At 42.3% G+C, this 26138-nt stretch overlaps 1 long non-coding RNA gene across 1 annotated transcript; it reads right to left on the minus strand.

Annotated features, from left to right (window-relative positions):
* Positions 1–1317: 1317 nt before the first annotated feature.
* Positions 1318–25592, minus strand: LOC140912038 (uncharacterized). Its single transcript, XR_012159209.1, has 3 exons — positions 25502–25592; positions 25237–25390; positions 1318–1437 (listed from the first exon to the last, which is right to left on the minus strand). It is a non-coding gene; the product is annotated as an uncharacterized lncRNA (long non-coding RNA).
* Between the last annotated feature and the right edge of the window lie 546 nt (positions 25593–26138).

Raw genomic sequence — 26138 nt, forward strand, 5'->3', positions numbered from 1 at the left:
CTCTGCCAAAAAAGTCTTCAGAAAACCAGAGAGCAATCTCAGTGATGTCCATCTCACTTAAAAGTATTGAGATGTTAAATCTTTGACATCTTATGCAGGGCCTCTGAGATAATATATTTACAGTTTAGGAATATTTTCTTCATTGCTCAGAGAAATTATTCAGTAGTTGGGTAACTTTGGCATATGGCATTGAACTAGCCACTATGTATCAGATGTTTGAAAGCATCACACTTGCTCATATCCGTCCTAGGAAAATCACAGGAGTTTTGTTACTTTTAGAAAGTGAAACCAAACAATGTAACCAAATAAACCTCTTTGCATTAAAAAAAAAATTGATTCTTTTATTTGAAAAAGCAAAAGCATTTTTTCTGCTGTTCTGTGTAAAGAAAAAACTATGCAAAATTACTTAGCCCTATTTCATACAGGCAAGATTGAGCACATCTGAACAATGGTGTGGAAACATATTATATGGGCTGTAAGTTGGTTTGGTTTTGCAATGTAACAGTTCACGTGTTGGCCCATAAATAAATTTGTTGAAAAGTCAAGAGACTGAGGTCCAGATCCTCAAAGCTATTTAGGCACCTCAAATCTATGGTGGTTAGTAGTTGCCTAAATACTTTGAGGATCTGGACTTGAATAGATAGCAATTAAAATCTGCAGGTACATTTAAAAAACTGTTTAAAATGATCTGTTTAGTTTTTATCCAAAGCATGCTATTAGCTGAATACTTTTACTATGTGATTGAAAGGCATTCTTGGCTCTTTCAAACTCTTTCAGTTTACTGTGCACTGAGTGTAATCAGGAATTCAAGAATGTAGCTCGTGTGGCCTACTTTGATGGACAGACCCCTGAGGTCTGCAATTCCATAAGTGATTAATGCACAGGAAACAAATGCCAGTTTCTCTTCCATTGGCTGCAGTAAATGTCATCACTGCTATTAAAGAAACAGGATCAGTTACTGAACAGAAGAATAAACAAGCACCCCTGTGGCCTGCATGACTCAAGCTTCCAGTAGCAATATATTTCACCATGATATACAGTATTTCACATTCACACAAATCCTCACAATACCAACGACAATGATAGAAAAAGCTCTGCACACTAAAAAGAGATATGTTAATAGTTTGCAGAAACATCGTCCCATCCCTTAAACAAGACTAAAGAACATAAGATTATACATAAATTAAGTGAGGAAGACCATGTAAAAGTAGCTATTAAATACTTGGAAAAGCATACTAGTATATCACATTTTGAAATCAGCCACTCCAGTTGGATATTTACGGAACTAGCAAATGAATTTACAGTCAGATCCTCCGCTCATGTAAGCCAGCATACTTCTTCCAAACTGAATAGCACGACACCAATATAACCAGAGCTTTGCTAGAATCCCAGTCTGTTTCATCCTCTGCTTTCCCCGCAGGTGCATATTTTGTAATTCTATTTAAAAAAAAGAAACAAAAATAAAGCAGTACAATTTGCATGAAAAGATCTATTCTTTATAAATCCATGTTACTTTTGTTCATGGGTCAGGCAAGGCTCTGTAATGTAATCATCCATGGTACTGGAAGTCAAAAGACCAGAATTCTATTCTTAACTCTGCTGCTGACCTGGACACCTCACTTCACTTCTGTTTGTTTCCCTACCCACTCTTACCCTTCCCTTAGACTCTTAAGTCTGTTTTGTCTATTTAAACACCAAGATCTTCAGGGAAGGGACTGGCTGTTAGAATTCATTCGTACAGTGCCTAGCACAACAAGGCCCTGCTCTCAGTTTAGGCCTATAGGTGATATCATAACAACAATAAAAAACCTGTAACTGATCATTTGTGAAAAGTCATGGAAATCTGGGGAATCCCAGAAGAGTAAAGAAATGTAAGTATAGTTCTAATAAATAATAGTCCTGCCATATTTCTTACTTTACATCTTACTTCAATATAAAATAAAAATTTCCAGCATATCTTTGCCTACTAGTCAAATGTCATGGTGATGGGCATTAAAGATGGGTGCATTATCGTCTGCCCTCCTCTGAATATGAGAAATATGGTTTTACGAAGAACAGGTCTTTTCATGTAAATTGGACTGCTTTCTTTGTGTTTTTTGGATTTTTAAAAAATATAATTACAAAAATTTGTTGCTGAAGGGAAAGGAGTAGATGAAATAGATTGGAATTCTAGTAAAGCATTGGATACAGTGCCTTGTGAAAGCTTTATCTCAAAATTATTTCCAACTGGCTTGGAAAGGAACACTGTCACATGAACTGAAAAACAGCTGAAGGACTACAAAGAAAGGATTGGGATCAATGCCAGACTATTAAGTTTGATGCCTCGTGGTTTACACAGGGATCTGTGGTAGGTCCATCATATTTCGTATCTTCATTAAAGACCTATAAAGGCATAAGCAGAACACTGGTGAAATCTGAAAGTAATGCCAGTACTAGTGAAAACAGAAAAATAAAGGTTCACAGAGAAAAAATATGGGCAGAAAATAACAAAATGAGATTCAGCTTGGACAAATAGAAGTTAATACATCTGGTGAAAAATAAACCAAAGCATTAAATCGTCAGTGGGAGGAAGAAAGAAGGCAAACTAGTAATGTTGAAATAGAGTGAGAGGGGATAAGAATACAACAAATTAGAAATGAGTTTGCAATATGACACTGTTATAGAAAGTCAATATCGTTTTGGGCTGTAATAACTAGAAATAGCACAATAAGGACTTGGAAGTAGGCCTCTGGTTTGACTGCACCTGGAATACTGTCTCAATGTTGGGCAACCTGATACCAGAAAAATACTGACACACTACAGGGAGTAAAGTGCAACAAAATGGGTGGGCAGTAAGAGGGCTCAGCTTCTGATAGAAGATCTAAATATGTACAGTACAGCTTGGCTAAGAAAGGATATAACAGCCTGTAAATACTGCAGAACTGTTTATATTCATGTATCGGGGGTTGCCTTGTTAGTCTGTATCCACAAAAACAAGGAGTCCAGTGGCACCTTAAAGACTAACAGATTTATTTGAGCATAAGCTTTCGTGGGTAAAAACCACACTTCTTCAGATGCATGGAGTGAAATGTAGACATAAATACACTGGCACAAGAAGAGAAGGAAGTTACCTCACAAGTGGAGAACCGTGCTGACAGGGCCAATTCGATCAGGGTGGATGTAGTTTACTCCCAATAATAGATGAGGAGGTGTCAACTGCAGGAGAGGCAAAGCTGCTTTTGTAATGAGCCAGCCACTCCCAGTCCCTATTCAAGCCCAAATTAATGGTGTTAAATTTGCAAATGAATTTTAGTTCTGCTATTTCTCTTTGTAGTCTGATTTGGGATAACTTATACCTTCAAGTCAGTGGCACTGCTATGGGTACCCGCATGGCCCCACAGTATGCCAACATTTTTATGGCTGACTTAGAACAACACTTCCTCAGTACTCATCCCCTAGCGTCCCTCCTCTACTTGCACAACATTGATGACATCTTTATCATGTGGTCCCATGGGAAGGAGGCCCTTGAAGAATTCCATCTGGATTTCAACAATTTACACCCCACCATCAACCACAGCCTGGACGAGTCCACACAAGAGATCAACTTTCTGGACACAACTGTTCAAATAAGTGATGGTCACAAACACCATAGAATCAAAGAATATCAGGGTTGGAAGGGACCTCAGGAGGTCATCTAGTCCAACCCCCTGCACAAAGCAGGGCCAATCCCCAACTAAATCATCCCAGCCAGGGCTTTGTCAAGCCTGACCTTAAAAACCTCTAAGGAAGGAGATTCCACCACCTCCCTAGGTAACGCATTCCAGTGCTTCACCACCCTCCTAGTGAAAACGTTTGTCCTAATATCCAGCCTAAACTTCCCCACTGCAACTTGAGACCATTACTCCTTATTCTGTATCTGCTACCACTGAGAACAGTCTAGATCCATCCTCTTTGGAACCCCCTTTCAGGTAGCTGAAAGCAGCTGTCAAATCCCCCCCTCATTCTTCTCTTCCACAGACTAAAGAATCCCAGTTTCCTCAGCTTCTCCTCATAAGTCATGTGCCCTAGTCCCCTAATCATTTTTGTTGCCCTTTGCAGGATGCTTTCCAATTTTTCCACATCCTTCTTGTAGTGTGGGGCCCAAAACTGGACACAGTACTCCAGATGAGGCCTCACCAATGTCGAATAGAGGGGAACGAACACGTCCCTCGATCTGCTGGCAATGCTCCTACTTATACAGCCCAAAATGCCATTGGCCTTCTTGGCAACAAGGGCACACTGTTGACTCATATCCAGCTTCTCGTCCACTGTAACCCCTAGGTCCTTTTCTGCAGAACTGCTGCCTAGCCATTCGGTCCCTAGTCTGTAGCAGTATAAGAGATTCTTCTGTCCTAAGTGCAGGACTGTGCACTTGTCCTTGTTGAACCTTATCAGATTTCTTTTGGCCCAATCCTCTAATTTGTCTAGGTCCCTCTGTATCTTAACAACCACCCCTCCCAGTTTAGTGTCGTCTGCAAACTTGCTGAGGGTGCAGTCCACGCCATCCTCCAGATCATTAATGAAGATATTGAACAAAACTGGCCCCAGGACCGATCCTTGGGGCACTCTGCTTGATACTGGCTGCCAACTAGACATGGAGCCATTGATCACTACCCGTTGAGCCCGACAATCTAGCCAGCTTTCTATCCACCTTATAGTCCATTTATCCAGCCCATACTTCTTTAACTTGCTGGCAAGAATACTGTGGGAGACCGTGTCAAAAGCTTTGCTAAAGTCAAGGAACAACACGTCCACTGCTTTCCCCTCATCCACAGAGCCAGTGATCTCATCATAGAAGGCAATTAGATTAGTCAGGCATCACTTGCTCTTTGTGAATCCATGCTGACTGTTCCTGATCACTTTCCTCTCCTCTAAGGGCTTCAGCATTGATTCCTTGAGGACCTGTTCCATGATTTTTCCAGGGACTGAGGTGAGGCTGACTGGCCTGTAGTTCCCCAGATCCTCCTCCTTCCCTTTTTTAAAGATGGGCACTACATTAGCCTTTTTCCAGTCATCCGGGACATCCCTCGATCGCCATGAGTTTTCAAAGATAATGGCCAATGGCTCTGCAATCACATCTGCCAACTCCTTTAGCACTCTCGGATGAAGCGCATCCGGCTCCATGGACTTGTGCTCGTCCAGCTTTTCTAAATAGTCCCAAACCACCACTTTCTTCACAGAGGTCTGGTCACGCCCCCCACATGCTGTGCTGCCCAGTGCAGTAGTCTGGGAGCTGACCTTGTTCGTGAAGACAGAGGCAAAAAAAAGCATTGAGTACATTAGCTTTTCTACATCCTCTGTCACTAGGTTGCCTCCCTCATTCAGTAAGGGGTCCACACTTTTCTTGACTTTCTTCTTGTTGCTAACATACCTGAAGAAACCCTTCTTGTTACCTCAACATCCCTTGCTAGCTGCAATTCCAAGTGTGATTTGGCCTTCCTGATTTCATTCCTGCATGCCTGAGCAATATTTTTATACTCCTCCCTGGTCATTTGTCCAATCTTCCACTTCTTGTAAGCTTCTTTTTTGTGTTTAAGATCAGCAAGGATTTCATTGTTAAGCCAAGCTTGTCGTGTACCATATTTATTATTCGTTCTACACATCGGGATGGTTTGTCCCTGTAACCTCAATAAGTCTTCTTTAAAATACAGCCAACTCTCCTGGACTCCTTTCCCCCTCGTGTTATTCTCCCAGGGATTCCTGCCCATCAGCTCCCTGAGGGAGTCAAGGTCTGCTTTTCTGAAGTCCAGGGTCCATATTTTGCTGCTTTCCTTTCTTCCTTGTGTCAGGATCCTGAACTTGACCATCTCATGGTCACTGCCTCCCACGTTCCCATCCACTTTTGCTTCCCCTACTAATTCTTCCTTGTTTGTGAGCAGCAGGTCAAGAAGAGCTCTGCCCCTAGTTGGTTCCTCCAGCACTTGCACCAGGAATTTGTCCCCTACACTTTCCAAAAACTTCCTGGTTTGTCTGTGCACCGCTGTATTGCTCTCCCAGCAGATATCAGGGTGATTGAAGTCTCCCATGAGAATCAGGACCTGCAATCTAGTAACTTCCATTAGTTGCCAGAAGAAAGCCTATACCGGAAACCTACTGACCGCTACACTTACCTACAGTAGTGCCTCCAGCTTCCATCTAGGACACATCACACAATCCACTGTCTACAGCCAAGCTCTACGATACAACCAAATTTGCTCCAATCCCTCAGACAGAGACAAATACCTATAAGATCTTTATCAAGCATTCTTAAAACTACAATACCCACCTGGGAAAGTGAGGAAACAGACTGACAGAGTGAGACGGGTACTCAGAAATCACCTACTACAGGATAGGCCCAACAAGGAAAATCTGACCATCACTTACAGCCCCAAGCTAAAACCTCTCCAGCACATCATCAACGATCTACAACCCGTCCTGGAAAACAATCCCTCACTCTCCCAGACCTTGGGAGGCAGGCCACTCCTCGCTTACAGACCTGAAGGAAATACTCATCAGCAACTACACACCACACCACAGAAACACTAAGCCAGGAACCAATCCCTGTAGCAAACCTCGTTGCCTACTCTGTCCCCATATCTACTCTAGCGACACCATCAGAGGACCAACCACATCAGCCACACCATCAGAGGCTCATTCACCTGCACGTCTGCTAATGTGATATATGCCATCATGTGCCAGCAATGCCCCTCTGCCATGTACACTGGCCAAACTGGACAGTTCCTACAGAAAAGAATAAATGGATACAAATCAGACTTCAGGAATGGTAACATACAAAAGCCAGTGGGAGAACACTTCAATCTCCCTGGACATTCTATAACAGATTTGAAAGTAGCTATACTTGAACAAAAACCATCAGAAACAGACTTCAAAGAGAAACCGCAGAACTAGAATTCATTTGCAAATTTAACACCATTAATTGGGGCTTGAATAGGGACTGGGAGTGGCTGGCTCATTACAAAAGCAGTTTTGCCTCTCCTGGAATTGACACCTCCTCCTCTAAATCCACCCTGATCAAACTGGCCCTGTCAACAAAGGAGGAGTTTGTTGTTGGGGGGCAGGTGAAACTACAATTAAAACACATGTTGTATTTAAGGCATTGTTGTTAGCCCAAAGGCAGCATCATTTTGCCAATGCAAGAACTAGAAGGTGAAATTGATTATAGACTGACAATTGCAAAGTCACAAAATTTGTAATGGAATCTGGATCCAGATTTTGAGTAAACTTTGTAGGTGTAAACTCCAGGTCTGGATCTGGATTCTGTCCCCAATCCAATTTGGGGGATGTTTGCGACTGGTGTTTTTGTTCAGGTCCATTTCAATTATAAATTAAACTAAAAGTAAATAGTCTAGTTTCATTGTCTGTAAAGAGTAAAATGCAAAAAATTAAACAATCCACAAACAAACAATGCAATTAAACTTGCATTTCAAGTCTTTCATTTTTATTTATCTTAAAATATTACTGATGTTCCAGATAACTAAGTTATTTTTAAAAACTGTTAAAGATTTTATCTTAAATGGCCCCTTTGAATCTGCCATATCTCTTCTAAAGACCCTTGTATTCATATACCTGATATGGTGTGCTGCAGAACAGAAGACAGGATTGTCACAGAAAAGCGTGCGGAATTCTGACACAATATAATTTTCTTTAGAACATTGTAATTCACTGCCAAACTAAGAGTATTAACACTGTGTGATACCTAACTGTCAGCATCACTGCATTCTTACCTATTTTTGTACTAAATCATCAGCAGAATCAGCAAAAAATGAAAATGTGTGATACATCAGGTGTTCATATTAACGTTACATTTGCATTTGTTTGAAAAGAAGTTCTTAAAAATCTGCTATTTAATTTGCTAAATAAAACAGGACAGATCAGATTTAACCACCACCACTTTCCAGTCAAGTAACAATCGGGCATCACAACTGTTCTAGAGGAACTAAATTTGAAGGCACTCACCTTTGTATTGCTTAAAAGGGATAGACCCGATTATGTGACTAGCTCCCATGGTAAGCAAAAGTAGAATTCCATATGCATAATGTAGAATGGAAATTGATGGACAATTTTTGGTAAGCTGTGTAACTTGAAAAAGAACCCAAACCAATCTCAGTGTTTTAAGGTGCTCTCATTTATATGACCAGATTATCAATGCTCCAGGGTGCATCTAAGACAGGAAGTTTTAATTACTTAGGTTAATATTAGTACACACTTTTTAAGATGAAAAGCAATATCCAAGTGATTAATAGTAGCATATATACATTATTGCCATGTTACATTTGTAGGTAGGGTCATTATTAACATGCAAAGCAAACATAGTGTAGTTCCCCCTATCCACCTAGTTACCTCCTTTGGCACCAATCTCCTTATGAGTTTTGATGGACAGGCCTGGGTTGTTCTGGATCCCACCAATGACTCAGCAGGGTGTAACTTTTTTTTCCCCTATGAATTTGTTTGGAGGTGCCTCCACCCCCCTTGCACCTTCCTGGCAGCGTCACCAGGGCAGCAGGGGAAAAAAATTCTAATCTTAGGGTAACCCCCACTTACTAGCCAGATAGTTGGACATGTCCTAGAAATAACACAAACACATACAATATATTTAGAACAGTAATTATGTTAAACAGGAGATACATATCACATAACAGGGTCACCAGTGCCCATGCTGATAATTAAGGCTGCGAATTTGTCAGAGATCACAGAAGTCACAGATTCCGTGACTTTCCGCAGCCTCCATGAAATTCCCAGCCACACCAACAGCTGCTGGAGCTGCCAGCACCCACCCAACCAGCCGCTCAGGTGGCCCCACAACCAGCAGCACTGGCCACAGTGGAGCTGCCCCAGGGGCAGCCGCACCAGTCACTGCCCAGCGGCTCCAGGCAGCTAGCCCTGGGAGACCGCCCCAGCAGCAGCCAGTGTGCGGCTGGCCCTGGGGACCACCCAAGTAGCAGTCTCAGGGCAGACGGACCAGGCACTGCTTGGCAACCCGGGGCAGCTGGCCCCAGGGCCCCACTCCCCACTGCATCAGCGCCCTGGGGCTGCTAAGACTTAGTCATAGGTGTTTATAGTAAAAGTCATGGACTGGTCATAAGCCGTGAATTTTTGTTTATTTGCCCATGATCTGTGCATGACTTTTACTAAAAATAACCATGACTAAATCTTAGCCTTACTGGTAATACCTATGAATTTCCCCAGTCACGTGATCTGATACACATACATCAAATTAGTGTCCTGTTGGTACACGTACTTTGTAGGAGCCCTTGATAACCTGTGACCACAATATCGTCTGTACAGCGGTTAGCAATGTGGCTTATGGGGTTCAGTACACCCAAGAGACTCACAAGTGGGATAAGGTGATAAATCCCTCCATCCACAGATTTAATAGGCAGCAGGTAACAAAATTCCCAAACCCTTACCCCCTGACTTGAGGTCACAGTTCAGGGAGTAAGGGTCTCCCAAACAATTTCCCTGTCTAGATAACTAAACATAGTGACTCACAACTCCACAACAGATCCTCAGGTTCAGAGATGACTCTGGACTCCTCAGTCACTGCAGAGGGCTGACAACCATTGCTGGCAGGCATCCTCCTTTTGCAGGAGACAGGCTGCTTCTGGTGCCAGGATTTCCCCTTGCCGCAAAGGGGTGAAGGGCTCATGTGAAGATTACAAAACTATACTGAAAGCCAAACTTTAGTCTCCCACCACAGCGCTCACACACACTTAGAGCAGGCAGCAGCCCGGGACTAGCAGCCAGAGCAGATATGGCCATGTGGTGACTGATCTCATAGCTGGAGGACTAACTCAGCCTGGCTGGGAGAAGTTTTTTCCAACAAAGCTCTGCAAAATGGCAGTCACCTTAGAGCAGGAAAGGCTCAAGCTGAGAGATCTTATTTTCATGTCCCCAAAGGCCAGTTCTCAAGGGGAACCCTGCATGCAGACCTGGGACTCACCCAGCTCCCCAGTCAGCCACTCCTTTTCTCTGGCTGGTTCCAGACTGCTCCAAAATGGCTTCTCCTCTCTTCTGAACTCCCTGGGAAGGGCATCTCACTCCCTATTGGTTGCTGAGCAGACTCTGAGTCTACCTTGTCTCCCCCTCCCTACTAGGGACGGTGTGCTTCTCCCTGAGCTACCAGCACACAGAGCCCTAGCCCAAGAATCTAGGTAATCTCCTTGGGGGTTACAATAGGAAGCTAGAAACCTAGCACTCTGCTTCTGAGGTACTTAAGCAGCACTAGTGTCATCATCTGTTTCACATATAAAGGTATTCACTGTTTTGTAAGCCAGAGAAGCCCCACAGAATACTCACATTTGTGTTTGCCCCTTTCCTTGCCTCATGCAGCCAGTAGTTTTGAATTGCCCCTAAATCTAGCCCTGATAGCCCGTAACAAACCATTCAGTACAGACATCCTCATTCTCTACTAGGATGAACGTTTGACTTTTTGATTATGTCAAGTCAGATTCTCTTCTCCTGAGACCCTTTCTAAATAATAGTTCATCTTTCACACAATTCAAATTTGCTATGCCAGTTAGGGTGACCAGACAGCGAGTGTGAAAAATCGGCACAGAGGGTTGGGGGTAATGGGCACCAATATAAGAAAAGGCCTCAAATACTGGAACTGTCCCTATAAAATAGGGACATCAGGTCACCCTAATGCCAGTGTATAATCATGGAGTAAGCCTGTACAACATATGGTACATTTTCAAGTTTGGGTGATTTTTTTAGAAATGGTATTTTTATGTCAAATTGTAAGAACTGCATTTTATGGAATTTCTTACAGCCTTTATTTACAAAGTTTTCTGGGCTCATTGTAAACTCATCCAGAGGTATGGAATGCTACTTTATGAACAGCAATCGGACTTGTTTCTATGCTGCACACTGCTGAAGAGTCTACAGGTACAGGTGTATTTTAAACTTGAGCTCTGTGTTAACATTAGATATGCTTAATACATAGTAACCTGGAGACTGACTGGAAACAAAGTTAATATGAATGTCTGAATTCTTCTGTTACCAGTACAGGTGAGATCATTAGTTCTCCCAGGTTATTAAACTCAAATGTAAGTGTCTATTACTTAAGAGACATGGTTATTGTCATGTCTTATTTTAACTATAGTAAGGGCTGGCTCTAGGATTTTTGCTGCCCCAAGCAAAAAAAATTTTGGCCGCCCCAGCTATTTTTTGTGCCCCCCCCGCCCCCGGCTCCACCCCTTCCCAACCCCTTCTCCAAATCCCTGGCCCCGCCTCCTCCCCCAGGCATGCCACACATTCCCCCCCATTGCTTCCTGCAGCTCCCCCCCACAACCCTCTGCCCTAGCTCACCTCCACTCCGCCTGCTCCCCTGAACATGCCGCTGCTCCGCTTCTCCCCGCTCCCTCTCAGGCGAGGGAGAGGCAGCGCATTCAGGGGAGCAGACGGAGCAGAGGGGAGCAAGGGTGGGGGGGTGCACAGGAAGTAAGCGGGGGTAGAGGAACCGCTCCCCGCCCCAGCTCACCTCCGCTCCACCACCGCCGCCTCCCCCGAGTGCACTGCCGCTCGGCTTCTCCTCCCTCCCTCCCAGGCTTGCCGCGCGAAACAGGTGTTTGGTGCACGGCAAGCCTGGGAGGGAGTGGGGAGAAGCGGAGCAGTGGCAGTGCGCTCAGGGGAGCAGGCGGAGGCGAGCTGGAGCGGCGGGGGCACATTTCTAGGGGTGGCATGGCCAGCGCTGGAATGCCGCCCCTAGAAACGTGCCGCCCCAAGCACCTGCTTGTTTTGCCGGTGCCTAGAGACGGCCCTGACTATAGTACATGCTTTTGTAATTGCTCACAATCATACGACTGTTTTATCAGCAGGTGTCACTTGATAGCATGCAGGCCAACACCTGGTTAGAGATGCTGTACTGGCTTCCTGCCCTTTTCTTCCCTCCCTCGGTTCCAAATGTATGTGCATGTTTGACATTGGGCTGTCTTCCTTCTAAAGGCATAGGAAGGAAACATATATTTAAAAAGGCAGGTGGCTAGTTGAAAATTTGGACTACTGTATTTTCACAAATACTTAAATGGACGCTTCTCCGAAAAGGGCAATATCAGCAAAGCCATCTGTGTATTATATAAAGAACCACTCTGTCCTACAGGTCTGAAATACTACTACTACTTCTAGATATCCAAATTCCAAGATATATAGCATAGTGATGTACCACTCTGTACACCTCCATGAGAATCCAATAAGTTCCTGCTGGTTCAAGGTAAAGTAACAATGAAAAATAGACTATTGCCATCAGTTGAGACTACTTGCATGTATGAACTACCCAGCCATAAGCACCAGCTCCATGGGTACTTCGGGGCTGGAGCATCCATGGGAAAAAATGGTGGGTGCTGAGCACCCATCGGCAGCCCCCCTATCAGAACCTCTCCCTCCCCCCAGCGCCTCCTGCCCATCAGTGGGCCCCACTGATCAGCACCTCCTCCTCCCTCCCTGCACCTCCTGCCTGCAGCAAATCAGCTCTTTTGCAGTGTCAGGAGACACTGGGGAGGAAGGGGAGGAGAGAGGGTGTAGCACGCTTGGGGGAGGGGGCAGTACTGGGTAGAGAAGAGGCGGGGTAGGGGTGGGAAGAGGCAGGGAAGAGGCAGGGTGGGAGCAGAGCGAGGGTGGGAAGAAGCAGGGTGGGGGTGGGGCCTTGGGGGAAGGGGTGAAGTGGAGGTGGGGCCTGGGCGTAGCCGGAGGGGGCCTATGTACCGAGCAGAGAAATATATCCAAGAAATATTCTTTGGGTGGAGTTTTTTTTTTATACTCCTTCATACTTGTAATAGCATACTGCTACCCCTACCCTTCACCTAAAGTGTTTGCATTATGCCCCATTATCTCTCACGCAGCTCCAAGCCAGAGCTAGAAGGCAGTGTGTTCCTTATTCAGACAGATCTTACTTTGCAAGGTAAAGGCTTTCTTCATGATAGATGGTGGAAACATTTCACCTTGTCTAACATTCAAAACCTTCACGGCCCTGGGCAGCAAATGAGCCCACACAGCTGCTATTAAAAATATTCCTAAATAGCAACCTTTTCTGTCAGTTAGATAACTCAGGTTTCTACCAAAGCATTGTCATCAGGAATTATCCAGCAGAACCATACTTTTTTTCTACCATGGCTTGAGGTAGAAAATTTAAATCAAGCCAAACCTTATCTTTTATTTTGTTTTCATTTTTTATTTTTCTCCCTCTTGACTCTTTTCTATGTGTAGCCTGCTGATCCAACCAGTTAAGTAAATACTGTAAGCCAAGCCACTGACTTCCTAGGCCAACCATTACCTGCTGCTTCAAGGTCCTGCTGTTTGCAAGCATTCCCTTCTCCAACAACAATTGCTCATTTGAGGTTTTATTTCCCCCCAAGATACTAAACAAAGAGTCAGGTGGGTTTCCATGTCAACGTTCACTGAATTTTAAACATTTGTTTTTTGCAAAGGAAGTTTAACCTCTGCCGCCACAACTACAAAGTTGTATAGATTTTTGTTAAATAAACTATACAGCCAAATAGTTAAAAGAGAACATTGCTTTCAAAAGTCTCTGACTGCTGTTGGTCTCTATGCAGAGGATTATAACACAACTTGAAACAAGATATTTGTAATTAGTTAAGTTTCACATTTATCCTCCCAATCCTGAACAGTAACGGCTGACAGCTATGAAAACACTGGGGTAACTAGGAGGAGTAAAGCAGAGATAAAACAATAATTGGAAACAGAAAGCAGCCTCCATTTTGCACCTTTTTTATTTCTGTCATGGTTCTAATTTGCCAAACAGCTCATTATAGACCATAGTATCCTACTTATGCAAGCTTAGATTCATCTTATCACAGATCCTCTTCCTGATTCAGCACCATCACCACAAATGATGGAAATACGGAGAGAATTATTACCACCGGATGGAGTTTGGATTAATGTGTACACTGAGTGATGGTTTCAGATATGGGCATTTCAAAATCACACTGATCAGATCAGAGTATTGAGTTTGCTTCTCTAGCATGAGGTTTCTCTGACCCAAGAAGAAGCTGATACCTCATCTTTCACTACTGCTTTTAGAAAGAACAATATGAAAAGTAGCAAAATACTATAAAGCAAATTCAGCATAGTAGAAATCAAACAGCTCTTTAATAATGGAGAGGCTATTAATGAGCTAAAGGATAAGGTACAAAGATAAGGTCTCATATACTATATACTTTATGACACTCTCCCGGCGACATAGCTTCTGCCATTTGTTGGGGGTGGTTTAATTATGCTTATGGGAGAGCTTTCTCCTGTTGGCATAGAGCAGGTACACGAGAGACCTTACAGTGGCACAGCTGCAGTGGTACAATTATGCTGCTGTAAGAGCTGTAGTGTAGACATAGCCTAATAGGCAATGCTACCAGCTCTGCCTATAATATACATTGAATGCAGACTTGAAATGTGAGTATTATCAGCCTGAGGAGAAAAAATAAATGACATGACATGCAAATGATGATATTTGCTTCCAGGGAGCACTTTATTCCATGAGTTTTATGGCTTACATGAATTCTAGTGGCTAATTTTCAAAAAGGATGTAACAAGTAAGTTGTGATATAAAATCATTCCTATATTGCCCTTCCAAAAACACTACGGCATGAAGGAACTGTTGTTTAGCAGGCAGAGTAAGGTAACACACTCAGGATTCCTGTGTCTTATCACTGGATCTGTCACTAACTTTTCGGTGCCTTAATTTGCCCATTTGTAAAATGGATATAACATTCAGATAACTTTTGAGGGTGGAACTTCATGTTTGCAAAGTGTTCCAAGATACACTGAAGAACAGAGGTAGAGAAGAGCAAAATAAGAGAGCACATTAGCTATTTTCATGCTGTCACTAAGGTGTAGTAACATATTCATTATGCCATGGTGATATCATTCCAAAAGCTTTCTCTCCCAATATTATTGCTTTTCATTCAACATTTTATGAACATTTCCATTAGTCTAAAAATATGTCTGCGGCTTTTAAAGCTTGTTCTTGATTATCTGTAACACTACATTTCAGAGACAGACATGCTGCCCCTTGTGCTCGGGTTTTTGTTGGGCTGCAATTCCAACAGATTCTTTTAATCTTTTTTCCCCAGAAAATTATATGCAGGATATAACAATGCAGTATGTGCAGAAAGATCTTAAGCAAAAGGGTAAGAGCACAAGAAAAAATACTTAGTTTGGGAAGGATCTCAGCCTAAGGGTGTTGGAGAGCCTTGAACCAACCTGTAAACCCTGTATATAATGGAAACCACTTCAAGCCAGCAGTGCAACAGCATCCCTAGTCCCAGTACCTATGTCTCAGCCTGCCAGTAACTCAGAGTATCCATGAAATCTCAGCCCTCTATATGTTCACTAACTAGTAAACTGTATACATGATCCAGACTTCAAAATCCTCCTTGTTGTTGTAAACTTTAATAAGTTTTCAAACTACAACTAAAGTAAATAAGCCTTTCTGCTACCTTAAAAAAAAAAAAGGTTTGTCTCATTATGGATGCATCACAGGAGCACCCAGCTATCACCCAGATATCTGCAGTCCTTTCTCAAGTACTTATGAAAATGGGTCAGAATATCCATCCAGAGAAATCATACTCTTCCTTGTATGTTTATTTCAACATTGTTATGTACTTATAAGGAATTGTTAAACTAATGGTCTTTTTGCCAAATTGGCTATAACATAAGCCACCTACCACTGACCAACTACAGAAGAAAAATTAAACAAACATTTTGCTGTTGTTAAACTTTTTTTCTATGGGTTTGAGCTTCTGAAGCCAGAAGGTCACTTGGATTATGTATACAATGTTGGTAATTGCATTCCTTTACTTTACAAAATGCCATGACGCTCACTATTTTCCAAAATAGCTTTGCAAACAATGACAATTACTGCCCAGACATTTTCAAACACAGCAGGTTATTGGCTTAGGCAGTGATGGAAACCCTAAAAAAAGATAAATATTTTGAAATGCACTGTAAATCAAATTTGTGCATTGGACTAAGAATGGATTATCTGCCTCTAAACAGCTAAATATGTTTTAGTTTGAGGGGCTTTTTATGATTATTATAGTGTAACCTCAGATTCGATTTTTTCTTACCTTAAATAGTTCATGAAGATTCAATTTTAAATTATCCGCTAGTAAATAAATATTTAATGGTGATTAATTATACATTTTATCCACTATATTCACTAGTATCAAAGTATTCACAATTTTTTCAATTTTTCAGTTTAAAAATTTGTTGGGAACAAAGTTGTGTTAGCTTGACTGCCCTGCAAATATTTGTAGTAGATGGATCAAAGACCCTGAACATCTATGAACATGCTTATCTGTACACATCCAAATAGTAGAGGAGACTGCTCATGACCCGCTCTGTCTTTATGGGATTGTTACCTATACTGTAGATGTGCAACACCTGAAAAATGCCATTTGGGGGTTCAAAGTTGCTGAAACTCCTATGCTTAGTGCTTACTCCAGTGAGTGAGTAAGAACTGCATGACAGCACCCATCATCAGATGCACCCTGAAATGAGACTAAATTGGATTAAGTACTCAAGCAGTTTCAGCTCAAAACAGTATATGAGGAATGTCGGTGAGCCCAGAGCATTCTGAGTGTGTTTCAAAATAATTTTTAAATGATTAGTTTTCGGACATTGGTCCAGATTCATATTCAATGGCACAGGAAGACAGTTGTATGCCCCAGGATGAGGCGGTATTTCTACCACCATATTCCCTCAGGGAGTTTGACAGGGGAGAGCAACTTCAGGTTCCACTAGGGTCTTTGCAAGACCTGAATCAATAGGGCACAATGGGTCCAGAAACCTGTTGGGTATTATCATCTGAGAATTCCCCAGCTGGCATGGCCAGCTAGCATAGCCAGTTCCCAGTCATCCACCCCTGAACCACCTCTGCATAAGACATGTTGAGGATAAAAAGGAGTGTGGCTGGAGTATTACTGTGCTCTGGCAATCCCCAACTTGAAATGGCCTGAAAGGAAGGAGGATTTCACCAGGTCAGCTCATTAATTTTATATAGTGGGGAATGAAGCTTAAAATATTTATAGAACAGTTACCTTCACCAAGGAAGATAAGAATAACCAACAACATTTTTAAAAAGGTGATGAGCATTTCATTCCAGAAACAAATGTAATACTAGTATCACCAACTGTTGTGATTTTATCCACAAGCCTGGTAATATCTGTTTTGTTTTGCTTTTTTACATAAATCGAAGTCATGATCATTGCATGAGAATTTCAGCTTTCAGCAGAAACACACACACAAGAACACAAAAAGTTTATAGCTCTCCTCATTGTGGAGAACAATCTGAAAACATGATCTGGGCGTAACAAAAGCTCAAAGGCAAACAAAAGAACCCCAATTTTATCATTTAAAAATCTTACAATTTTTAAGTAAATCTCTTGATTTTTTGGAGTGGGGAGGGAAGATCCTGAATCATAATTTATAAACCCTTGAGGTTGGCAATACAGTAATACACAATTGTACTGCTCTTAATGAAGCATCCAGACTCGGTCCAGAGAAATCATGGACCTCTGAGAGCAAGCAGAGCAGTGTGACCTTGGTATGAGTAGGGGAAAACACATAAGAGTATGTCTAAAGTAAGTGAGTGTGAGTATGAGAGAGAGATGGCAAACAATAATAAAAGCTGTGTTCAGTTAAAACAGCTAGCCCCATTTACAGCACTTATTGTACTACTTTGCCTAAGCAATTGGTTTTTAACTGAACTGTGAAAGTATCTAGGACATAGCTGGACTCTATTCTCACAAGCCTCAGGAAAGCTCAAATAAAGTTAATGGATAAATCAATCAAGATTTCAGTCCAGGGTTCACCAAATTGCAGCCTCAGATGGTAACAACTAAGTTATCTATTGGCATCTTTCAGGCTTGTACAGTATTTCATCTCAAACCTCCCCTGGAGACTAGTGGTGAGTTCAAACACATTCCCAAGTGAGCCGAAAGAGGTTTGTTCACCAGATTAATAGTTCTGCACTGGATTCATTGAGTGTCTGATGTTACATGGTTGCTGCTGTCATTGTGTCAAACATATTTATTGACACTATTTTGTAACTATGCCAGTTTTAATTACTGCTTGGTATGCACAATATAACAAACCCACAGCTGCATACCATCAGCAGTTAGCAGCATATGTCTGATGAGGTAAAGAATTTAGGACCTTATGATTCACAATGCAGACAGTTGCCACTCAGGCTATAGAATAAATAGTTGTAGCAGTTCTATTTAGGGTTTAAAGCAGGTAATTTGAGGAGTGGGGGGCGCCCCAACCTCTAAAGTTACTGCTTGGGCTAGAGCTCTCCAAGCCCCCCAAGCCACTTCTTCTAGTCATTCCTCCTCCTGGACTCCCTTCAGTTGTTCTTCTGTATCTTGCTCCCCCGGCCACTATCTCTGGGGCTGAGGGCTGGGAACCCTTAAGATGTGTCTCCCCAAATGGCTACTCCTTCCACTAGGGCTAGAGCTCTTCAGTAGTTCATCCACTGATCCCTATAGCTGTTGGGGGATGGGCCCTCACAGAAGTTCTCCCACCTGACCTTTCCCTTCTATAGGGGGCCTGAGATCCTCTCAGTGGCTTGCCCACTCCCCACCCCAGCACACAACTTTCTAATTTGTGAGAACTGGACACTGAGAGGGCTCTAGGGGTGGAGGGGTGACTGGGACAGGACATTCAAGGGAGAGCTGCGTTCCAGCGGTGAGTGACTGGGGCAGGATGGGGAGTGGCACCCCAGGGAAGGGCACAAAGGAGTCTGAGAAGGGGGCCCAGGCAGTGAGCCAGGCTACTGGCCCTACTCCTCAACCGCCACATGCTTCAGGATCCCTCCCCACCCCCGGGTGCCAGAGGCCAAGAGAGTTACTGAGTGCTCCTCCAGTTCCAGCAGCAGCTGCTCTTCCCGCCCTCCTAGCGGTGGAATGGAAGCCAATTGCGGATGGTTACTCAGGTAACTGGACTTTTGGTGTCCAATCAGTACTACTGACCAGACACTGTCAGATCCCCTTTCCAACTGGACTTTTGAAAATCAGAGCCATGGCAACCCTACACATTTCTCCTTCCTGAGCTGGATCGTGGGAAAAGACAAGGGCCATAGGGCTGGGGTAGGGAGGCAACTGCTGCTCTTCTGGGAGTGAGCTCAGCAGTCCTGTCTGCATACCTTCTCCTTCAGAGGGAGAAGGACTGGCTGGCTCACTGCTCCCTCTGCTTGCCAGGCTTTAGATATGTCTCCTGAAGGCTCAGGGAAGAGCAAGGCTGGTGGTCCCATGGGCACTATGCAGCAGCAGCAGCCACCAGGCTGAGGTGCTGTACAGCATTCCCTGAGCACAGCTGCTGCTTGAGAGAAAGGAGCAGGAGATGCTATAGCCATGCCTGGCTAATTCAGCACAGTGCAGGTGCTCTGGGGCTGCAAGTGGAGAGTGCAATGATATTGCAGCATATATAGCTGAAACGTTTATTGACCTGTCACTTTGGACTGGACACCCTGTGACTACCTGATGCCCCTGAAATACAAGGTGTAGTGGAAATGGTCCACAAACTCCCCTGATCTATGTCATCCACATATGCCTTTGATGAAAAATGACTCCTTTAGTCTTGAAGATATTATTGAAACCGGGGATAAAGAGCTGGCCTTTAAAGATTCCACAAGGGTCAGTTTTATTACACAATGCAAAACATGCTTTTATAGATCTATGTTCACATTTAATTCAACAAAAATTTTATTTAGAATGTCATAACATTAAATCTCTTCCTTTCGATACACGGTGCTTTGGTAAAGATGAGGGTACACTTGTGCACATGTGGCAATGTCCTCTGACTAAACATCTGTGGAAAGGAGCTGACACTAGAATTAAAATGATTTGGGGCTTTAGCTCAAACATCAGTCGAGAACTACATGTTAGGGTAGTTACCTGAGAATCTGGGACTCATCAGCATAGCATTCATGGTTTCTGAGAGCTGCCGTGATCACACAATAAATTATTTTACGGAGATGGAAAAGTAAATCAATGCACAGAGTAGAATGATAGAATTGTGACCTAGCAGCCAAAGAAGGGTCAGCTTCTGTCACAGGGATCAACAACAGGAGTTTGAAGAAATCTGGGTTTCAGTTCTGGAAACACTGGTCTAAAGACTACCTGAGAGCCCACAGACCAGTCCAGGTCTCCTTGTTTCTTCCCCTTCCTCCTCCCCCTTGACTCTTCCTCCCTCCCCTCCTTCTTTTCCCTTCTGCTTTCACACTTCTCCTCCCTGCCTTGTCTGTGTTCCCCCGAATAGATGTAAAATATTGATGTATTTGATTTTATAGTTGAATTTTGATTTTATAGTTTAAGATTATTAACATTGCTATTGCGTATATAAGTTACAGCTAAACTATATGTTACAGATGGTAATTTTACATTTATATTTTTCATTTTTTTCATTTGTGATAGTTGTATTAAAAAGTAAAAATAAATCAAAACCTTAATAAAAAATAATAAAAATACAAGAAATACGTTTAAACCTTTACCTGTTTAAAAGTATTATACCAGATGGGGAAAAAATATCATTTCTTTTCTAAGTTTCTGCCATTTTTCATCACTGGAATAATATTTTCTACCATGAAAAATGCTAGGATAGTCAGTAACCAAAATATAATTAGGGGAATCTCAATCAAATGCAATCTCTGAGTGTTTTTAGATTCTCTTTCACATCTAGTCTTGCCACTAAAGTGCATTATAAAAACAAGACCTTCCACAGCAAAAGGAAGCTGAAGCATCTCATTTGCCTTTTCTGGATGCGGGTTTCCATAAAGGTTTATTTACCTAAGATAGAGTTACATTGTTGAACCCAAGTCTTGTCCATTAGCAGATAACATTTGACTCCAAACATCTTATTCTTCACAAGCATTTTGTCAACAATACCGCTCCTCATTGAGTTTTCTTTTAAGATTTATTTCACAGATGTAAATTACAAGGAACAATTAAATGTAACCAGTCAAATCTAAATAATATATTATGAAATAGGGCATTTTATAGTTTATATAAAGAAAAGGAACAGTGAGTTAAGTTGTATTTGGGTTTCAATTACAAATGAAAGGTCTAGCAAAGAATGACATTATATGCTGGGATTTTCAACGGTGCCTAAGGAAGTTAATTAAATAAAATAATTAAATAATTAAGATAAACTTAAATTTAAGACCAGACCTAACACCAGTCTCTGAAATACCCCTTAGAAATCTGCTTCCAATGTGCCATGGGGGCTTTTCCAAGCCCTCGGACAGTGGTCACCATATTCAAGTCAATATTAACCTACACTTACCACATAATTTTATTTGAGACACTGTCAAGGCAAATGTTTCTGTATTTTAAGTACCACCTCAGGAATATGCTGACTTTAATATGGCGACCCCTGTAACTTTAATAAAAATTAAGCTGTACAGAACACATCGATTTGGGACTCCATGAGTCCCTTCTTTCACTTGAAGTTTCAGGTTTGGATGTATCCAAAACCTAAAGGTCTTATCAAAAGCCCACTGGAGTCAATGGGTGTCTATATGTATCTGTCACTACTGATTCACACTCAGGGTTTGCTCCTGCTACTGTTTCCACTTATGTAAATTATAAAATTCCCACTGATTTTCAATGGAAGCAGGAGCAGGCATTACATTTTATTAGGATGTGTGAGAAGGATAAGCACCAATTATTGTTGCTGTCTTTTGTTCTTGTATAGCTTTGAAAAAGCATCCCAAGTATTAAAAACTCAATTTATGTGCCAAAATATAGCCTCACCTTTTTGCTTTAAATGATGAGGAGATGGAGAAAAATCAGGATAACTTTTATTGCACTTTCCCTAAACATATGGGAAAATAACCTGAAATGTGGATTTCAAATTTTAGATTTTAAATCTAAGGGGAAAAATCCTGATATCTTTAAGTCAGGCATTATTCCGTGATTTCAATGTGAATTTTGCCTGAGTAAAAACTGATTAAGAATGTCAAGATTTGGCCCAAGAAAAGTAATCTAAAATGCAAATGTGTTGCTTTTTTCACATCCCATAGGAAGTCAGTGAAGCACAGTTTCTTGCAGTGTTGGAGAGAAAATGGTATGTTTAGGGAATCCTAAAAAAAATACCTGGCAAACTTTTTGTTGCTGAAAGAAAAGGAGTACTTGTGGCACCTTAGAGACTAACCAATTTATTTGAGCACGAGCTTTCGTGAGCTACGGATCCGATGAAGTGAGCTGTAGCTCACAAAAGCTCGTGCTCAAATAAATTGGTTAGTCTCTAAGGTGCCACAAGTACTCCTTTTCTTTTTGCGAATACAGACTAACACGGCTGTTACTCTGAAACCATACACTAACTGGATTTTTCTGGCGGCCTTCATTAGATTCAAGCTGAATGTGTTGCAAAATTCCCTCTTAGAAGTAACAAAGGCAGAGATAATTGAGGTAAAGTGTTTATCAAAGAGAAAAAGATACAGGGTCCATTCACTGGTCAGAATCAGAATGGTGCAGTGTGATGGTGAATGAAATCCATCTGTTGGCCAGCTGAAAGCGGGAAAAGCATTTCTGACCACTTGCTAATTGGCATTCTCTGCACAGATATTAGTTTAATACATCAATTCAGAGTAGTTTAATAAATCCAAAATATTGTAATGATTGCTGCTAAGCAATGATACAGCTAAGCAGTGGACATTTTCCTGCAATTGATTGTTTAACCAAGATGGCTCGTGAATAATAAATCTGGTAGCACAGAAAACTGTTCTTATTTGTTTTCACAATGCCCTTTATTCATTAAAGGTGTTATATGTAATTAAAAGTAGAAACATATCCCTTATAATTCTACAGAATATTACATAACTGTAAGGTCTACCATTTGAAGTGCCTCCGTTTTATTAATGTGTTAAGGTTTGGTCATGCTAACTGGCTGCAGATTTAAAATATATGAAGCTCAATTTAATTAAAAGAGCAAGCTTGGGTCCCAATTCTGATCTCAGTAGCACAAGTATAATTCCAAAAAACCTCCAGTGGCTTAAATGGACTTGCTCTGGATTTGTACAACTGAAACTGCAATCAGAATCTACCTTTTTCTGCCCCCTTTTTTAAATTTAGCATTAAAAATGTGAACCTAAGGTAAATTACTTTCTGGAGTTCTGCTTTGGAGGTGGATCTTTATTCTATGTGGCTGAGCATTTATAGGCAACTTCTGTATAGTTTACTCTAGTAAATCTAATGTGGAGCTCAGAATCCATTATGTTCCAGGCATCTTGGACATTTGGGAATAGGTGGTGCTTCTGAGATATTTTTAGAAGGGTGCTCAGGTAAATAATTAAGGAAAATTAAAATTTACTTAAAAGTTGTGTTAATGGGACTTTGTCAGCAGGAAATAATAGTTCTGCAACATTCATATATTGACGGCCCTTAATAGTGTTTTCATTCAGTGCTCTTATTTTCTTTTTGCACAGTTTATCATATGTTTAAATACATGTAAATAATAAATATTATTCTAATTTTCAAATTTATTATCTGGAGGGAAATAGTATGTGTCTACTACCACAGATTCCCAAATCCCAAATCTTGCCACAATTACTAATTTAAAAGATGGTCTGGAAAATCTAGAAGCAAGCAAGAGGGGTTGGTTCTGTCCAGAGAGTAGATTTGGAACAGACTGACCTTCATTACAGAAGCCAAGTTATGCTCTGAAATGGATTTTCAGTCAATACTAAGCATAAAATGTTGTTGCACTGGGGACATGGCAAAAAAACCTCAAAAACCTGCAAGTGATTTTAAAGATCCTGATATCAAGAGGCGGTGGGGCAGCTGACAGTTCTGTTGGGCTCAGCACTGAAGAACTCCATTCTCTGGGAGACCTTGCCAAGCCTCTAGGAGCCAGACTGAATTTGATTCCTCTGGCAAAACACTGAAATGTTGGTTGCAGCCAGGGAATGGAGCTCTCCTATTGTCCGACTATTCCAAAAGAAGGACAGGAGACACTGGATATGGTTTTCATCAGACTGCAACTATACTATTAGATGTCTGGGACTACCCCACAGATAAACTGTAGAGTTCAGGTAACCCCATGTTCATTCAATAACTACCCAGGGGGACTTCCGCCAGCCTTCCCTCTTTTTCCATCAGGTCTCCCAGCCAGCCCATTGCTGGGACCTTACCATCCCTCCCCCCTTGAATGAGGGTTAAGGTGGGCTACTAGAAACGGGTGTTGGCTTCCTGCTGCACCATTCATAGGAGCCCCGAATGCTCTCCCCGTTCCATTCCTTTAACCAACACCTCCTTTGTAAGTCCTTTACCAAGCCATTTATCTGCTCACTGTAAACCTTCCTTAAGGAGTACCTGCACTGGACATCCACCCCACACTTACATAATGAGTTGTAACATCATAGCCTAACACCCTTCCCTACTCACCATAACAAAGCCCTTCCCGAACCCCCCTACTCCACCTAAGCCAATCTGGTGGTGAGGGAAAAATTCCTTCCCAGCACTCCCCAAAAGGGTTGGCTAGCACCATGCCCAAAGCAGGTCCTGACCAAACCTGGTATTTTGCCTCCTAAAGGGGAGGAAGGATGGGTGCAGCCTTGCCTGCTTTATGGAAAAGGGCTTCTCCCACACAGGCTTGCCCCTTTTCAGCCCTTCCTCCCTTCTGGTCCCAGAGGATGAGTTAGTGTCATCACGCTGACCAATTCCCCCCTTTTGCAGCAGCTTCTGACCTCCCTGCTCCATCCATAGAGCCCCATTCCCTTTCCCTGGGCCAGCCGGACAACATCCCCTCATTAAAGGTGCAGTGTGGTCACTCAGGGTAGCTAAACTGTTGCTTTAAGCAATCGGAACATTTCCTTTCCCACCTCAGACTGAATCTGATGAGTTCATTGTAAGGAGGATTACTGAAGGAGGTGGGAGTATTCTCCAAGTTGTCTCGCTTTTCATTCCCTAAGTCTGGCTTCCAGGTGCAGAAGATGGCATTCTCTCACTTTTAATGCAGAAGTAAGTGGAAAAATTAGACATAGACGCAACCTAAAGGGGGTTTTCAAAGTTTAACAAAACGCCAAGAGGACCAAAGACCCAACTGAATCTCTCTTATTTTGAAATTTCAGCCAGTGAGTATAACTAGCACTAAGCACACTCTAAATGACTGCATTGGGTTAAAACATAGGCTACGTTTCAGATCATGTGATTTCCTTATAGGCAACAGCTGTAATTATATTAATATTGATCTGTGAAAGGGTTGGCTTACCACTGGCACCTCCTTATGGCCAGACATGGTGTGGTAGCTCTCTCTCCACTGGGGTCTGCTGCCACTGGCTGCTCCGCCTCTGCAGTGCCCTGCCTATTCCTGTGAATTGCCCTTCAGCCAGGTCACTTCAAAGTCTCTCCCCTTCTGGGGTAGTCTGTAAACAAAAAGCAAGGAAGTTAACACAAATAAACAGAGTTAGTAAGTCAGAGAGGAGAATGACTCAGGGTGTATCAAGATAAGGCCCTATTCTCCCTCAGGACGGGACCTTCAGGCAGTGGCTGTCAGGGTAGATCCTGCCTTCCTTCTGCTCTTTCCTCCAGGAGCTGAGGGTTGAAGATCTGTCCTCTTCCCTGGTCTGCCCAGAAGGAAACTGTTCTGCTTCCCTTTAACTCCTCCTCCAGCCAATGCATGCAGCTGTGACAGGGTCGAGCTGGCTGATCCCAAAGCAGTTCCTTAACCCCTTGTTGTCCAGTGTGGGGTTTGTAAATCCCATCACAGTCACCTCTTATTCTGTAACTAGAACACCCTCTCTCATGTTTTGTGGTGCCATTTTGGCTTTGTTACACAACAGCAGCCTAGATACTTATAGCCTGCGAAGGTCTGATTTCAGAGACCTTTTCTGACTGATATATAAGTTTCTGGCTGATATATAACTATATAAGCATAAGTTACTTGTGTCTTAGATTGGCCGATTCAAGGGAAGTGTCAGCCCTGGGAATGAATGGGAGAAAATAAATAAATGGTGAGATTTAGGTAGTGTAGCAGCTTATGGGGTGTTGTATGTATGTAAATGAGCACCAGATTCCAGTCCTGAGCAGCACTTTTATCTACTCTGGGAACATCCTGCTCCCCACTGCTGTGGACACATAGACTTGGAAAATTACCACAAGTATAGGGCTGTA

The sequence above is a fragment of the Lepidochelys kempii genome, chromosome 5 (genome assembly GCF_965140265.1).
Source record: "Lepidochelys kempii isolate rLepKem1 chromosome 5, rLepKem1.hap2, whole genome shotgun sequence".
NCBI classification, from domain to species: domain Eukaryota; kingdom Metazoa; phylum Chordata; order Testudines; family Cheloniidae; genus Lepidochelys; species Lepidochelys kempii.